We start from the raw sequence: 13,174 nt of genomic DNA, 5'->3' as shown, positions 1-13,174 counted from the left end.
TGGAATGCTCGAGCCGAAGAAATGGTAGTTAAACTGAGTCGGTTGGCGTTTCCGCGTGAACGTAACGATTGAGCATTTTCTCGGGTTTAAAACCATTCTGTTTTGATCACACCACGTGCTAAAGCTGTCCAGATCCCTCTGAAGAAGCTCGGCATCGGTTTTATCCCGTATTTGTTGAAAAATTTTCATGTCGTCGGCGAAAGAAAGGCGGGGTCCTTGTAATGTGAAATTGACGTCATTAAAGTAGAGGAGGAATATTACTGAACCGAGATGGCTTCCTTGTGGTATGCCGGATGTAGCGAAGAATGGTGCAGATAGACAGTCCTTAATGCTGATTTGGAGTTGCCTTCCATCGAGGTAGGAACGAAACCAGCGCAGAAGTTGTCCATGAATGCCGAGTTTGTCCAGCTTCGCTATTGCGATATCATGGTTGATTTTGTCGAAGGCCGCAGATAGATCCATATAAATAGCATCGGTTTGCAATCCGTCAGCGAATCCATCCATTACATATGTTGTGAACGAGAGCAGGTTTGTCGTTGTCGATCGTTTAGGCATGAAACCGTGTTGGTCATCTGCAATGTAGTGTTTGCAGTGAAAGAAAATAGGATCTAACACAACCAGCTCGAACAGTTTTGATACAGCACTTAAACACGAGATTCCCCGATAATTGTCAATGTTCGATTTGTTTCCTTTTTTATGAACTGGAAACATGTGCGCTGCTTTCCAGCAGGAAGGGAATGTACCAGTAGTGAGTGATAGCTCGAAGACTCGCCGAAGTGGTTCAAGAAGCCCGCTGATGCACTTTTTGACAAAAATCGAGGGAACACCATCTGGACCTGGGGAACAAGATGCTTTCAGTTTGGCATTTGCTGCAAGAATGGCAGCATTATCGACACAAATTCGGTTGATGGTTCGTCCTAGAGAAGGAGTTAAATTAGCGGCGGCAGCGACTTGTTGTGGTGGCAAGCGCTCGTTGGAAAAAACGCTTGAAAATTTGTCGGAGAACAGTTGGCAAATTTCCTTAGTGTCGGTGCCTAAAACTCCATTAAACGACATACAAGATGGCAAACCGGATTCCTTTCGCTGCTCGTTAACATACTTCCAGAACGACTTGGGCTTGGATTTCAGTTGACGCTCGACGTTTCGCTGGTGTCTAAAAAAGGCGCGTCTGCTTTGTTGTTTGTATTCGTGGTTGAGTTGAAAGTAGTGATTTCGTAATGCAAGTGTCTTATGCTTCGAGAATTTTTTAAATGCAGCTCGTTTGGCAGATTTTAAACGTCTTAGGACGGTTGATTGCCAGGGAGGGTGTTCATCGGTACTAATTGTTCGTTTTGGTACATGGCGGTCGATAAGGTAGTTAAGAATACTAGAAAACGTCATCGCTGCTTCGTTCGCGTCGTCATTGTTAATATTTTCGTCCCAGTTTATATCCAACAGCGTGCTAACGATGCTGTCGTAGTCAGCGTTTTTAAAATCGTAGACGATAGAGCTTGAGACGTCTTCAAAATTCACTCCTAAGTTACCAGCGAATACAAGATGTAGTGGGGGATGATGACGCACCTGCTTGACTAAAGGAGTCGGTGCAGTGCAGCAGTACGGAGCGCAGTCCCGGGCACTTACAAAGCAGAGGTCCAATGTACGTCCATTCTCGTTGGTGACATTATTAATTTGCCGAAGAGTTGCGCTGCTGTAGTTGTCCAAAATACAACTGGCATTGTTAATAAGCGCAGATTTTTCGATATCCAATCGTAGAAAACCATTACTTGCTTGGCACCACGTCAAGCCAGGTAAGTTGAAGTCGCCCAGTATAACGATATCATCAGACGGGGCGGCGATCGAGGCGATAAAAGAAACGGAGGAAAGATGTACATCGATCAGGCTGGAATCACGAATTCTGTCAGGTGGAAAATACACAACACACAGGAACAGATTGCGATCGGCAAGTTTCACTGATATCCACACTTGCTCGGAGCTCGCCCACCGGTCATCGTTGATCATTCGGGCTTTTATACCACGCCGAACGGCGATAAGCACACCACCGCCTGATGTCTTGTGGCTGTTGAGGGCATTACGGTCACAGCGGTAGACATCGAATGTTGAACCAAAGACCTGGCGAGACAGAGTACGGTTGTCGAGCCACGTCTCGGTCAAGGCGATAACGTCGTAACAGCAACCCGTGGTCGCGAGCAAATAGCTGTCCGTTGATGAATTTAGGCCACCAACATTCTGGTAGTAAACCTCGATGTTGTTGGAGGACGGATCAGGTACAGCAGAGAGCGAAGCCATGTTGCCGTGTAGGAAGATCCTTTCGTCAATCTCACGAACAGTATCGGAACGGTTCACGGTCGCCTGGTCGACTGTGGTGAGGGATTCGAGGCATCCCGAATCAACTGCGTCGCGCCCCAAAATACGACTATCGTCGTCGTCGAGAGAAATGGTTGGCATCTGATAACAAGATGTCGGAGCAAAAGGCAAAAAACTGGAAGCGAAGAATATATCAGCGCTTGAAGTGTTCGGAACAGATGTATACTTGCCATTTGCGGCAGGTTGGAAGACCCTTTCACCCATCCCACACACAGGACCGGGATGACTGATGATCGCTGGCTGCAAGTGCTCGACTGTGGCGGGGGGATCGAGGGCTTCCATAGTGCCAACTGCGGTGCGTCCCAGTATGCGTTGGAACCCGATGGCGGAATGCGGAGAGCAGGAACGGGGTGGTAGCAGCTTGCGGCGAGATTCGTACGATGAGCTAGAAGCGTGAATCGGTTCAACCGTTGTATCGTTACAATTTTTATTATACTTGCCGAGAAAGGCGGCTTGGAAGACCCCTTCCCCACCCACACATACAGGACCGGGATGACTGATGAACGCTGGCGGCAAGGGCTCGACTGTAGCGGGGGGATCGAGGGCTTCCATAGTACCAACTGCGTTGCATCCCAGTATGCGATCGGCATCGATACTCCTTCACAAGGGCGGTGTGGCTTGGTATAGTGGCATGGCCAATCGTTGCGGAGTCCTCTGCAGGACCATTGATGGGCCGGGTTGCATTAGAGAGGTACATGCTTCTTCTGGAGGCGGTGGAAAATCAGTCGGCGGACTCCAAATGTTCTGGGTACGACTGTCTTCAAATTCCCTGAACAGTATGCCTTGCGGCCATGTGTCAGGATTAAGAGCTGCATCACGGTACTTTGGGTGAACTCCAACTTTGAAGGATATGAAGTTCAAAGTACTGACGTCTATGCCTTTTTTAACAAGCGGAATAACCTTTATCTCCTCGTTACAATTTAGTCCTTCTTTAGACATTTTTTCGACAGTCTCTTTGCTAACGCTAGGATGAAAGCGCGAAAGATACATCCAGAGCAACGGCGCGGGAGGTGGAACCGTAAAAATGTTGCTATTATCGACTAGCTTTCGACTACCAACAAGAATATTGCTCGGATCAGGGCCATCCTCGCGACGACGTTTCTGAGGTGGTCGAGAGGTACCGGAGTTTGGCCGGACTGGAGTAGCTGTTGAAACCTTTCTAGCCAGGCGCGAAATTTGCTGGTTATTTTTGGATAACTCGGCCTTTAGCTCAGCACAGACGTCATCCGTTTTCCCAGCGATAGCAGCGATAACACATCCAAGTGAAGAAACGGTGTCGCGAAAGCGAGCAAACTTCATCAGCTTGACACATTCATTGCACATCCAAAATAAGTTTGGGTTTTCCGCAAGTTTTTTCAAAAACGGCTTGTTAAGTTGTTTCCCACATTGCATATGTACCACATTTTTGCAAAAACCCATGCATTCAATAAAGTCGTCATCTGATTTGACGGTTTTCGCGCAGTGATCACATGCACTTGCCATAATGCGTGCCGATAGAAGTTCACTCAATTACGTTCTTCGCTGATTTTTTCGCAACACAAAAGCAAACAGGAGACACTTTCACACTGCACAATAACAATGTTAAAAACAAAATACTGAGTCGATTAACACGACAAACAACGATAAAAACTTCACAAATCTCGTCAAAAAGTAAAAACAGTTGGAGCGATTTATGTAAACAACTAATCGGTAGGAATACACTGAACCAAAAAAAAAAGTTGAATAGATCGGGAAGTATCTCCGGCAGATGCTCGTCGGGGCGCCTGTCAACTAGAAGTCATCCTCCACCCAGAATCGCAGGACCGACCTCGGCATCTGTCAGGGTAGTATCGGTTTCGGAAGATCTTCCACTGCCGGGGAACTCTTCGTCGGAGTAGGAAAGATCCACCGTCGGGGACTATTCCGATTAATTCGTAGCGAATCGCCGGCTTGAATCATCGGGGCGCCAGTGCACCGGACGCAATCTTCCACCGGAAATCGCTGGATTGACCTCGGCATTCTGCCGAACTGCATCTAAGGAAGAATAACGTGTCCGTCAACGGTTGCAGGAGACATTCTTTCGTCGGGGAACTCTCCGCCGAGGTAGGCTAGCTCCATCGTCGGGAGCTACGCCGAGTAGCACCGAATGCGACAGACCCTGGTCATTGGGGCACCAGTGAACCGGAAGCCACCCTCCAACCGCAATCGCCAGATCGACCACGGCATCCAACTGGTCAACGTAAAGAGGAAGGCATGTAGAATGTCATGCTGTGCAGGGTTGGTATGGCGGTTACGAGACAAGCGAAATCTAGCACGACCAGCTAGACCTGGAATCAAGTGAAGTGCATTAGCACGCCTCCCCCCAAAGTAGTCATTTCAAATGGAATCCGGGAGATCAGGCAAATGTCGGACTTCTTGGTGGAGTGTAGAGGAATAGGGTTCAGAGTTATCTTCTCTGTTCAGAGTCCCTCACTCTGGCACACGATGGACGAAATCGGTAGTATGGTCTAACTACTGAACGTGTGCCGGGTCGGCGTAAAAGCTTTATCACCAAGTAAAAAAAATACACGCTCAGAGACTTTTTTCCGATCTCACCGAACTGAGTCGAATGGTATAAGAGATTCAGCTCTGCGGGCCTCGGTAAAAATTCCGACCGATTAAGTTTAAATATGCATAGTAAGCATAAGTTTTATTATGAGAAAGGTAAAAAGGTATTCAGTTATTTTCTGTATTTATTTTCACTGCATCAAGAATACTTCTCATATCCTTAACCCAAAGATTAGTAATTTATAATCTAAAATAAAAAAATGAACATTTTATGTCTTTTGTTTAAGCATGTGCATTCACGAGGATCTATCTTTCAATGAAAGTCGCTTCAGGTGATGCCCTAGAAATTAAAAGGAAGCTGCATAAAAAGAATCCCATAACTTTGAAAATCCGCATAAAAAACCGCATAACTTTGAAAATCCGCATTAAAAAAACCGCATAACTTTGACAATCCGCATAACATTGAGAATCCGCATAAAAATAACCGCATAAAAAGACTTCAGTGTATCTCGTACCCTACTTTAAGTCGTTACATCAGAAACTTAAAAATGACGAGAAACGTCTGATTGAGCAGTGTAGAAACTCCTTTTAGAGGCTACGAATCAAATTAGTCTGAAATCTCACTGAATATACCTATAATATTCCATCGGCAATCAGAAAGTATATGTTTTTACCAAGTTAATCACCAGAAACTCCCCACTTCCCCCTATACTGCGATGATTGTAAAGGATGACAATGTTTCCAAAGTGTGACAGAATAACAGTCACATAGGTTTCTCGTATATGACTAGACTGATTTTACCATACTTGGTCTCAAATTAAATGTAACGTAAGCTGCCATTAAATTTCACCCCATCCGATTTCCGGTTCCAGAGGTACGGGTTTGAATGGAATACCACGATGAATGCAAAAAGGTAAAAGTTTTGCTAAAATAGGTGCCAAACAACTTTAATTTGCAGTTCTAGGTCACATACGGCAGCTGACCACTTTGACTACCAACTCCGCTAGCGAATGACGGATCCCAATAGTAGCATGTCTGTAATAACATACGTACATGGAACTATTGAGATCCAGAGCTACAGGTCCAAAGCCCTGGCAAAGGAGGATGGTTGTGATGATCCGGGCCGAGATCACCACGTAAAGCAAGGTAGGGCATAACCCCAATTCCAAGGCGTGAAGCGACCCGTGCCGAGGGATGAGTGATCGAGGGGGTGAAAAAGATGCTCGATCGTTAACGGAGCCTGTGGGGTACCTGGGCAACCCCCACAGTAAGCGTCCCTTACCACGCTAATGCGGAGCTCTGGCGTGGCGGACATATATTTCTCGCGCTACTCGTGGGACTATACATGGAGGCAAATAAAAATAAAAATAAACAGACGGAGGTGCCAAACCCCTTCGCAAGAGGTGGTTTGGCGAGGTCTCCCCCCCGTGGGGAGAGTAGTGGAACGATGAGTGCTGTACTCGAAAGCACCAGTGACCCCCCAGCAGCGGTAGGCAATACCCCTACCAATGCATCGGAGGGGCCAATAGCTGCGATGCGCAAAGTAGCGAAGCAACTCGATGCTATAATCGACTTCGCTAGCGCAAAGCAGAACATAGCCAAGGAGTTGAAGTTGAGCCTTCTGGAGCTCCGGAAAGCTGTTCGTGTCGCAAGACAGGAACAGCAGGCATATGTTGAGAGGGTGGAATGTCGGGAGAGGCCCGACAGAGAAACCCAGACAGTGGCCTCCAATAGGGAGGAAAGAGAGAAGGTTAATAGAGGTTCACAGACAGTGGCCTTTACCTTCTACGGAGCAGCCACGTCGATCGGAGCGGCGACCGAGTTCCCCTCGAAGGGAAAAGGAAAGGGCAATCGCAAGACGGCATCGAATGCGAAGCGCCCTAGGAAGTCGCCAGGAGAGGGTGCCAAAACCGACATCACTCGGCGTGCAACCGTCAAGGTCAAACGCCGCCTGGGTGAGGTAAGCGAGGGCGAGAGTGACCTCGCTGTTGAGAGCGATGGTACCAGCAACCCGGCACGACCGGGGCAGGGGGGCTCAAACCCCTGGACGCTGGTTACCAAGAAAAAGCCGGCACCGAAACCGGAGGCACCGCGGCCTGCGAGGAAGGCCAAGGACAGAGGCGAAGCCTTGTGGTTAAAAACCGACAAGGACAAATACGCCGATGTCCTTAAATCGATGAAGGCGGCCGAAAGCCTCTCGGCCCTTGGGCAGGATGTGCGTAGCGTAAGACGCACCAACACGGGAGAGATGCTCCTGGTGTTGAAGCGAGGCGCACAATCAAGTGCAATATACAAGGCCTTGGCCCAAGAGGTCCTTGGTGAGGGCGCCCAAATCAGGTCGCTAGGTGCGGAAACAACTCTCCAGTGCAAACACTTGGACGAGTTCGCGACCGCAGAAGACGTCGCCGCAGCCGTCAAGGAGCAATGCGGCGTCACAATCGAGCGGGCCTCTGTGCGATTGAGGGACGGACCCTCTGGCACCCAAGTAGCCTACCTCAGGCTACTGAATGCGGATGCCAAAAAGGTAACCGAGAAAGGGAAGCTGAAGATCGGCTGGTCGGTATGCCCTATTAGTATACCCCAGCCGCCTTCAGTGGACAGGTGCTATCGGTGCCTAGAATCCGGCCATAAAGCTTACGAATGCAAAGGCTTAGACAGGAGCAAGCTATGTCGTCGATGCGGCGAGGAGGGGCATAAAGAGCGGGAGTGCACTAAGGCATATAAGTGCCTTATCTGCACCTCTAAGAAGCAAGCCCATAAACATGCTATGGGCGGACCATCGTGTCCCTTCGGCGAGTTAAATAAGAAGAAGCCGTGAGAGTCACACAGCTAAATCTTAACCATTGTGCAGCAGCCCAACAGCTGCTGTGGCAGTCGGTCTCGGAGTCGAGGACGGATGTCGCCCTCTTATCAGACCCGTACAGCATCCCTGCCGGCAACGGCAATTGGGTGTCGGACGGGTCTGGAATGGTGGCAATCTGTACAACGGGAAGGTTCCCGGTTCAAGAGGTAATACACCCCTCCGCCGAGGGTGTGGCGATTGCCAAGATCAATGGTGTGTTCTATTGCAGCTGCTACGCCCCACCAAGGTGGCCAATAGAACAGTTCTACCAGATGATCGACAGGCTCTCGTCGGACCTCGTGGGCCGGAAACCGGTAGTAATAGCGGGAGACTTCAACGCTTGGGCAGTGGAGTGGGGCAGCCGCTGTACAAATAGCAGGGGTCAAGCGCTAATGGAAGCGTTTGCGAAACTCGATACTGTGTTAGCTAATGATGGCTCCGCTAGTACATTCCGTAGAAACGGAGTGGAGGCGTGGATTGATTTGACCTTTGCCAGCCCGAGTCTGGCTCCAGGCATGGAATGGAGGGTAGACGAAGGCTACACCCATAGCGATCATTTAGCAATCCGCTTTAAGATCAACTATGGTGTGCAGCATCCGAGGGCGGGAGATCCCTGTCAGGTACGCGGGTGGAAGTCCAATCACTTCGACAGCGAAGCTTTCACCGCGGCCCTGGGACTGGAGGCCAACACCGACAGTCTAAGCGGGGATGCGCTGGTAGCTGTACTATCACGCGCGTGCGACGCCACTATGCCGAGAAAAACACTGCCAAGAAACGGTAGATGCCCGGTATACTGGTGGAGTGCCGAGATTGCAGCTCTACGGTCAGCCTGTCTCAGAGCTAGACGTAGGATGCAAAGAGCTCGCACCGAGGATGCATGAGAGAACCGCCGTGAAGTGTTTCGAGCTGCGAAATTAGCCCTTAACAAGGCTATTAAAAGCAGCAAGAGAGCGTGTTTCGACAACCTGTGTGAGAGTGCCAACGCGAATCCGTGGGGTGACGCCTACCGGATTGTGATGGCCAAGACCAAAGGGGGCTCCTCACCCCCAGAACGGTCTCCGGACCGGTTGGCAACGATTATCGAAGTACTCTTCCCGTCTCGAGCCACAAGCCCCTGGCCACCTGCACTACGAGACAGTGCGGGCACGGTCGAAATGGTGGCTCCAGTGACGAACGAAGAACTACTCGCAGTGGCTAAATCCCTAGCAATGAACAAAGCTCCAGGGCCGGATGGAGTCCCGAACAACGCTCTCAAGGCAGCGATCATAGCGAACCCGAACATGTTCAGGCTAGCTATGCAGAGATGCCTTGACGAGTGCCGTTTCCCCGATAGATGGAAAAGGCAGAAACTGGTGCTGTTGCCGAAGCCCGGGAAGCCGCCAGGCGACCCATCGGCGTACAGACCAATCTGTCTGATAGACACGACTGGCAAACTGCTTGAGAGGATCATCCTCAACAGGCTCACCCCGTACGCGGAAGGTACGGACGGTCTGTCAAGCAACCAGTTTGGCTTTCGGAAGGGTAAGTCCACAGTGGACGCTCTCAACTCAGTGATAAATACTGCCGAGATAGCGATCCAACGAAAAAGGCGAGGTATTCGATACTGTGCGTTAGTGACACTTGACGTGAAGAACGCATTCAACAGCGCAAGCTGGGATGCCATCGCGCTCTCGTTACACCGGCTTAGCCTACCGGTGGGTCTGTACCGGATCCTGGAAAGTTACTTCCAAAACCGCGTACTGCTATACGAGACCGATGCCGGTCAGAAAAGGGTTCCGATTACCGCCGGAGTCCCGCAGGGCTCGATCCTAGGCCCGGTGCTATGGAACCTCATGTATGACGGGGTTCTGAGACTGAAGTTCCCTCCTGGGGTCAAGATCGTCGGCTTTGCCGACGACGTAACCTTGGAGGTCTACGGGGAGTCAATTCCTGAGGTAGAACTAACCGCAGAACACGCGATTAGCACGGTGGAGGAATGGATGAGCGCGAGAGGCCTGGAGCTCGCTCATCATTAGACGGAGGTAGTTATCGTCAACAACCGCAAGTCGGCACAACATGCAGTTATCCATGTGGGAGAAGTCGCGATCACTTCACAGCGAAGTCTGAAGTCTCTCGGAGTCATTATAGACGACAAGCTGACCTTCGGCAGCCATGTCGACTATACGTGCAAGAGAGCGTCGACTGCTGTTGCGGCACTATCGAGAATGATGTCCAACAGCTCAAAGGTGTGCGCCAGTAGACGTAGGTTACTGGCAGGCGTTGCCGTATCTATCCACAGGTACGGCGGCCCGTCATGGTCAAGAGCACTGAGGGTAACCAGTTACCTACAGAAACTGGAGAGCACCTACCGCGTGATGTGCCTCAGAGTGATATCTGCCTACCGCACGGTATCACACGATGCATCCTGCGTGATAGCGAGCATGATGCCAGTCGGGCTGGTCATTCGGGAAGATGAGGAGTGCTTTGAGCTACGTGGAAATAGGGGAGCCCGCGAGCGCACCAGGGTGACCTCGGTCGCCAGATGGCAGCGTGAGTGGGACAACTCCTCGAAAGGTAGGTGGACCCACCGGCTGATACCTAGCATATCGAGCTGGGTGGGAAGACCCCATGGGGAAGTTCACTTCCACCTGACACAATTCCTGTCAGGCCATGGCTGTTTCCGTCAGTACCTCCACAGGTTCGGACACGCGGAGGTCCCAGTCTGCCCGGACTGCCCAGGTGTAGACGAAACTGCCGAACACATACTGTTCGTATGTCATCGGTTCGACGTCGAAAGAAGAGCAATGCTTGACGTCTGTGGCTGGGACACAACCCCGGATACCCTTATTCAGCGGATGTGTCAAACGGTGGAGAAGTGGAACGCAGTCTCGGCTGCTACCATCCAGATTGCCAGTAGGCTACAGGTAATCTGGCGAACCGAGCAACAGACGGCGGGCACGGCTAACTAGTGATTGGTTAGTTGGAGCGAAAAAGGCCAAGCGCAAAATAAGAGAGTGAATGGTCTGTTCATGCCGAGGTAGGTTGGCGCAGCGAATGGCAACCGCGTAAGGGGTAAACCCAGCCACCCCGAAGCAAGACAGAAGAGTGAGTGTATAGGCGTATAAGTGGACTGCCTCATGCCAAGACGGGAGGGTCGTAGCGTAGTATGTTGGAACTAAGCTATCGATGCCTCATGGCGTGGCAGAGGAGTGAAAGGGTGAGCATCCAAGTCAGTCTCACACTGCATGTTAAGGGTGAGCATAAAAGTCAGCCTCACAGGTTGGTAGAGGCTAGCACAAAAGTCAGCCTAGCAAGGAATGAAAAAGGTGAGCACAAAAGTCAGCCTCGCATGGTATGTCAGAAGTGGGGCCTAAGAAAAATGTCCCACATGGGATGCCAGAGGGAGTGACAAAGGTACAATAGAGTGGCACGATTGAGAGTGAATCAGGTGATAGGGTGAGCACCCAAGTCAGCCTCACATGTATGGGTAGGGCGAGCACAAAAGTAAGCCTAGCAAGGAATGAGTAAGGTGAGCACACAAGTCAGCCTCGCATGGAACGTAAAAGGTGAGCTCAAAAGTCAGCCTCATGTGGGAGTGTTTGAGAGTGAATCAAAGTGTGATTTAGAGAGCACCCAAGTAAGCCTCATACAGGATGTATGATCGCGTGAGTGAGAGTGAATGAGTACATTTAGTACAGCCATCCCCCCAGAAGTAATACCGAGAGGTAGTTCCTGGGAGGAATGATGGCGGAGCCCAATGGAGTTTAGTCGGTATTAATGGCTGGTCACCATTCGAGTCCGACACGCCCCCAGTGCACCCCGTGTGGTAGATTGGACCCTACCGTTAGCACGTGTACTGGGCTAGGACATAAAGGTCTTCTCCATTGTAAAAAAAAAAAAAAAAAAAAAGACGGTTCCAAAGTGGCCCAGGAAAGTTTCTCAGAGATGGTTGGTCGATTTTCACAAACTGAGTCTTAAATGAAAGGGATATTTTCCCCAAAGACTGCTATAAAATTTCGTAAATGCATTTTTTTATCAAACCACATGAACTCAGAAATCGAATTTGTTTTTCGATACAAAATGTCATTCAATGGAACCTCGAGAGTTAAAGTTAGCTCGAAAAACACAGCTTTTGACGAAAAATTGACTTTTTGGGACTCACGACGGTCAAGCTAAGTCTCAAAGCACCGATCATTGGTTCTGATGGTTTGAGTTTTAGATTTGGCCCTTCTTCTCGTATAAAAGTTTATCCTAGTGTTCATGAGCTTGAGCTTGTGCGACCACCCCTGGCTGCTACTCCGTTATCGATCTGGACTGGCTGAAGTTGCACAGAAAATCAGTAGATAATTATGCTTGGGAGTAGCGAAACATCTAATCCTGAAGTGTTCATTGATCAATACCGGAGCCGACCAGGGCCGAAAGAAGACTTCACTATCTAGACTAGATATCGATCCATAAACTCATGGACCGGCGACATACGGTTTACTTCCCTTCCGAAGGAAGACGTGACTAGAGAGTTTTTCACCTCAGAAGAATCTCAACGACCTCGGCATGAAATCTTAATGTTTATGATTGAAAAAGGCACAGTTGCACAACTTGGCGGATTAAAACAGGTTTTTTTTTTCAAATACTTCTAGATTACTGAAACGGCAAGGTATTTTTCAGAATTAGGTGTTGCTCACCAAATTCGCCGCGTCATGTACTCACACTACATTGAACAAAGATGGCCATTCCAGGAAAGCACAATGAAACAATGAAGCCCTCAACCCACCGCAGCGAATCATCTTTCCCACAGTCACTTTCTCATAACTAGCAAAACCCCAATCCCATTCCATCCGCAAATTGTTCCGAAACAAGCAGCAAACCGAGAACGTACACACGCTACTGTTGCAGTAATCTGTTGAAAATTACACCTTTGAGAACAAGCGCTTCCGAATTCCTTTGGCCGAAAATATAGCGAGAATGGAGGAAAACAGCAAAGCCATTTGCGAGGGAAAAATCACCCATCATCTCCCTAGTTTTCCCTATTGCAACCAGCTCACCCATTGTGGGCTGAGCCAACACACAATACGGTATCGCTAATTGCTTTAAAATGATCTTGATCCTCCAAATCAGATAGCGCCGGCATATAGTGGAGCAATTTTTATTTTCGAGTGCGCCATCATAATGGAGTAATACAGTCAGTCAGCTGAAGCAGCTCTACCCTACGCGGTAAGGAAGTGGCAGGAGAAGCAAAAGCTAAAAACCAGCCGCCCTCCGGAAGTGTACTTATGGGAACCATTCAGCATAACTTAGCTGCCTCTGATACCGAGTCGGGTTCTGTACTGCCGCAAATAAGTGAACCCGAATGTAACAAGCAAAACATGAATAAAATTCATTCATTTTGCAGATTGGCGAAAAGATTCATTTTTAAAGTTCTCTCTTTCCAGATGTTTTGATAGAGAGAAACATGAATATTTTGGA

Source organism: Topomyia yanbarensis, chromosome 3, assembly GCF_030247195.1.
Source record: "Topomyia yanbarensis strain Yona2022 chromosome 3, ASM3024719v1, whole genome shotgun sequence".
NCBI classification, from domain to species: Eukaryota; Metazoa; Arthropoda; class Insecta; order Diptera; family Culicidae; genus Topomyia; species Topomyia yanbarensis.
The sequence above is the reverse complement of the archived record's forward strand: the minus strand, read 5'-3'. Positions refer to the sequence as shown.